Source organism: Impatiens glandulifera, unplaced genomic scaffold, assembly GCF_907164915.1.
Source record: "Impatiens glandulifera unplaced genomic scaffold, dImpGla2.1, whole genome shotgun sequence".
NCBI classification, from domain to species: domain Eukaryota; kingdom Viridiplantae; phylum Streptophyta; class Magnoliopsida; order Ericales; family Balsaminaceae; genus Impatiens; species Impatiens glandulifera.
In genome coordinates, this window is record NW_025919784.1 from 53,855 (window position 1) to 59,693 (window position 5,839).

Genomic DNA, 5,839 nt, shown 5'->3' on the forward strand with positions numbered 1-5,839 from the left:
AAGAACAGACCGACAGGTCTGAGACAGAACACCAGGTCTGAGGTTGACCATCAGGTCTGAGGAAGCGACCGCAGGTCTAAACCTCTGAAACACTGAATCACTGCACTTCTGCTCAGCCAATCAGATTCAAGGAAGTGAAATATGACCGTTGGCATATTTCACCTATAAAAGGAGGCAGTTGCAGAAGAGTAAATGCGGGACATTGAGTGACATATATTGGGATAACGAGCGCTAAGAGCATTTACTACAAGTGATAAGAGTGTGCTGTTTTAGAAAGCCTAAGTGTTAAAAGTTAAAGTGTGTTTTACAATTTCGGTGTAAATTGTAAGAGTATTATCGAGCAGGAAATAAGTCTCGATCGGTTTGTACGTGTATTCCTTAGTGAATATCCTTCTCGCGGTTTCGAGAGGAAGGGGTGACGTAGGAGTTTTATCTCCGAACATCCATAAAATCTGTCTTGTTATTTACTGTCTGCCGGTTTCATTACCTGACCGATTTATATCACTATAACCGACTTAATCCTATCCAAGCCGAACTTCCAGGTTATCAAAGCCGACCCATCAAATTTTAAACATTCATTATACAATACCGTTTCTGCCTATTATACAAGCGTACCGCTTCAACTTGAAAGAAAACCTCTTCCGCGCTTGAACCTAGTTCAAGGGTTTGTGACAGGTTGTGTAGTATTGAAACCCCGGTGTTAATCTCTAACCGGATTAACCACCACCCTTCGAGTGTGAACCGCTAACCGGTTCAACCCCCGGTTCCCCAGCGGCGATCTAGATCCTAACAAAATGCATCTGTTTACAAGGCAAGACTAGTTGCCAAAGGTTTTAGACAGATTCATGGTATAGACTATGACGAGACATTTTCACCAGTTGTCATGATTAGATCCATTAGGATAATCCTAGCTATTGCTGCATATTATGACTATGAGATATTGCAATTGGATGTCAAAACCGTTTTTCTAAATGGTTTTTTAGAAGAGGATGTGTACATGACACAACCTGAAGGTTTTGAAGATCCAAATCATGTTGGGAAGGTATGCAAGCTTAAGAAGTCCATTTATGGACTTAAGCAAGCATCCAGGAGTTGGAACTTTCGATTTGATGAAAAGATCAAAGAGTTTGAATTCATTAGATGCGAAGAGGATCCTTGTGTTTACAAGAAGTTTAGTGGGAATAAGGCAGCCTTCTTAGTCTTGTATGTGGATGACATACTACTTATTGGGAATGACATTCCGATGCTAGAGTCCGTAAAAGAATGGCTGAAGAAATGTTTCTCAATGAAAGACTTAGGAAAGGCCGAGTACATACTTGGAATTAAGATCTATAGAGATAGATCTAAGAGGCTTCTTGGATTAAGTCAAAGAACTTATATTGATAAGATTCTTAATAGATTTAAGATGCAAGATTCCAAGAATGGATTTTTACCCATTCAACAAGGTGTATATCTCAGCAAGACGCAGTGTCCTAAAACACCTACTAAGCTTGAGAAGATGAACAAGATCCCATATGCTTCTGCTATAGGATCTATCATGTATGCCATAGTATGTACACGTCCAGATGTTGCATATGCTTTGAGCATGTGTAGCAGATACCAATCAAGTCCTGGAGAAGCACACTGGAGTGAAACTAAGAATATCCTGAAGTACTTAAGAAGAATAAAGGATGATTTCTTAGTAGAGATGAAAAATTGATCGTACAAGGCTATACTGATGCAAGATTTCAGACTGACCGAGATGGCTTTGAGTCTCAATCGGGTTATGTCTTTATCCTTAACGGAGGAGCTGTGAGCTGGAAGAGCTCCAAGCAGGGTACTATAGTAGATTCTACAATAGAGGCTGGGTACATTGATGCTAGTGAAGCAGCAAAGGAGGCCGTTTGGATGAGGAAGTTCCTAGATGAACTCAGTGTTATTCCTAGCATTTCAATGCCTATCGACATCTATTGTGACAACAATGGTGCCATAGCTCAGGAAAAGGAACCGAGTTCGAGCTCCAAATCCAGACACGTTATGAGAAAGTATCACCTTATTCGTTATTAATATGTCCAAATAATTCATTATTAACAAATGGGATCACCTTAAGTGTTCTGGTGAATGAAACCCCATTAAGTGAAATTAAGTTTTGAATTATTAAAAGTCTATAATTTGAAATCATCAAATGGACATAAATGATTTTATAAGTTACTATATTATAAGCTGACTGATAGCGTCATGTTTCATGGGCTATAAGGACACGGAGATGTCTAGTCAATTACATATATGTGTATGGATGATACATGTAAGACTGACCCACCTTATGACTCTCCAAAAGAGATTGTAGAGTTTTAAGTTAAACCATGTTTAGTAGATTCCTCAGACATGAGTATGTTGTGGCCTCACTTGATGATTGGTATTTCTTTGACACTGTTAAACGCTTTCCGTAAAAGGGAGTTATAAAGGCAGTAGTTGGGATTGCTAAAAATTTAGTGGGAGCCATAGTCCTACAAGAATGGAGAAGTCCTCCTACTTCATGTATACTGTGATACATTGAACAGAATGGTGTCTCGGCCACTTGAAGAGCGAGAACTGAAAATGCATGGCCATGCTCGGATGGATTAATATGAATCATCCGTTTAATTGACAGTTCAAACTCAGAGTTCAAGAAACATATTTGATAAAAGGTATGAATGTCACCATATCATCAAATAAGACATTAAGAGACAAAGGTATCTTATATTGCACACTTGTTTAAGAACAAGTGAGAGATTGAAGGAATTGTGTCCTTTAATTTAATGTGCAATGACTAAACTTGGATAGGACAAATTAATAGATATAATTTAATCCGATTATTTTAGGAGTCGTAGTGCTTTGCTAGAAGTCAACTATGATTAATGGGGTTAAACCTATAACTATTATAATCGGGTCATATGAGGTCACACACTTAGAGTTGACAGACTAGATAAACAAGAAAGATGGTTAATTATTAATACATATTAGATATTATTAATAATAAGAAATATTATTTATTTGTGAAATAAAATAATATATAATTAATGGTTAATTGTGGAGCTAAGACTAATTAATAAGAGAATATAAAAGGTAATAAGGCCATACGTTTTTGTTTTATTGTTGTCTTTTGATTCACTCTCCTTAATTAGGAAATGAATTTTATTTAAGAGATAAATATTCATTGGTTTTACAAGAGACACAAAATACGTGATAATAGAGAGAATTGTTCCTCTTTCAAAAATGGTTTTTGCCATATTACGGTGGTAACTTGTAAGAAGAAAAGAAAGAAATCATCTTTTAAATCTATCAATTGGATTGCATCCCCTTTGCCTTTTTCGTCCTAGCAGTCGAAAGTAAAGAGATTTAGTCGGGCTTGTGCGGACCAAGTAGAGGAGCAACACGTGGGGCTCTCGATTATTCATTACTACCAAATCTGATCCGGTTCACGCATCAAAGGTATATTACTATAATCTATATATCATGATTCTATCAATTATGCATGAATCATATGATTAGATGTTTAGATTAGATCTATAAATTATTCCGCTGCGCACATCTAATTAACTTCATTAGTCTGAAGAAGCGCGAGTAGACGTCTCACTTCATCAGACGTGTTAGTCTAAAGAAGCGCGAGTAGATGTCTCACTTCATTACACATGTTAGTTTGAAGAAGCGCGAGTAGACGTCTCACTTTATTAATGTGCAATTGAATATAGATCTTCTATGAACGTGCAAAAGAAGTCAAGGATATGTATAACTCAATTTACTAATTAGTAATAATATTTTCTAATTTGTATGCCAACAATTAGGCATGGTAGTGTTGTCTAATAGGTCGGGTATCCAAATAATCGAATCGAACAGTTTGGATAATTAGTTTAATTTTCAATTCCGGTTAATCTTGGAACAGAACTGATCGGTTTCAAGTCGGTTCTGTAGACACTCATTTTTCACACCTTATTTTATAGTTTATACTTTTCATAAATCTGAGTCTATAAAATTTTCTCGAATTCATTCACGGACTCATTGCACGATTTATATTAAAGACGATTATTTTTAGAACAATTGAGTTTTTGAAAATAATTGATTTTGAATTCTTAATAAAGATAAGGTAGTATATTGTCTATGTTACAACACTTAGAGAAGTTATTATACTTAAAATATTCAAGGTTTTATTTAATTAATTACCTTGGGTATTTATAAAAAATAAAAATTAAAAAAATTATTTACAAAATATATATTAGCGTTTTTTATAAAATTTCGTTAGGTATATTTTGTTTTCTTTTAATTAGATTAGTTAGATTAGATTTTGCAATTTGATTAAGTTAGTTAGTATTTTATTATAATTATAATTGTTCCTTAGAAATAGGAATAATTAATAATAATACAATTACTTTTTTTAATTGTTTGTTTTAATTTTATTTCTTTTGTAGGATAAAGGGAAATGGGTCAATCCAAGATCCACATGCAAGATCCAGATCAGATTTGTGAATAGAGATAGGAAGATCCAAATCAAAGGCAAATCAACCCAAAGTAAGGCCAAAGAAAGGATCCAATTGACGGATCCGACCGGTCACCCGACTAATGGACCGACCCATGCCCAAGATTCGACCCATGAAATCAAATGTTAAAAGAGTTAGGTGAAGGCAACGGTCATCTTCTTGATGGTGACAACCACAAATATTGAAATGACGATTCTATCATGTGCGGTCAAAAGAAAATAAAAGAAGTTGCTAAAAAAGAGGAGGAAGTGGCAAGAGAGAAAGTTTCAACTAGTTTGCTAAAAAAGATTGAAGACTTGGTTATTTTTTAATTATAAAATTAAAATGACCAAGTAATACATCATTATTAATAAAGATTAAATCCCATTGGATTGAAAACTTGATTTAGTGACATGTCAAGTGGAGATTGCTCCATTATTTTAAACATTTGTAAATGTATAAAATAGTTTTCTTTCCAATGGTCAAGTTTGTTAAATGGGCATTTGGGCCCTAGGGTTTCATAGCTTTGCCTATGAATACCCCTTTTAACACCCTAGCAAAGGAGAACTTCAACTCTCGACCTTCAACCTTCACCTTCTTCTATCTTCTCTCTCTAGGATGTCTATTTGAAAATCCTAAGCAAACACCACTCTTGTTAAGTTGGTCACAAGATTTGCTTAGGAATTCTTAGATTAAATATCACCCTTAACATCAAAAGAGCAGCCCCATTGTAAGCTCTTTTGTCTTTTTTTTTTCTTCTTAAATTTGAATTTGAATCTTTTTTTTTGCTTTTCTTTTTTTTAATTTCATATATTATTTCTTTAGGCTTTCTATTTTGATAGGTGTTTAGGATTTTTACTTTTCTTGTTGTAAATATGTAATCTAAAAAAAAACTTAATGTATATAAAGGTCATTGACCTAAAATTTCTTTAAAACCAAAACCGGCCCTTAAATTGGATATTTCAAAAATAAAAATATAAAACTTAAAGCCAAAACAAAGAAGCAATTTTCTTTTATTTTTATTTTTTTTATAATTGTTAGGATTAGGTTTTTGTATGTATATAGGTGTTTATATATTTTAAAACCTTGCTGGATTTATTTATTTTTTGTTGCATTTCGGGATCCATTTGGATCACCAAGTGTTAGTTAGTAGGATTAGGTCAAAACGGCACAATGAACCATATTTGTCTGTCATCCGGCCAAGAAGCCTTTCCACATGAAAAGATCTGATGCTTTCCCGACGTTTCCAGCACTTCAGGATGCATTTGTGCACATAAAGACCGAAGATTTCTGCACCCAAGGAGGACATAACTGCATTTATTTATTTATTTATTTTTAGTTTTCTTTAGTCTTAGGGTTTGTTTTGT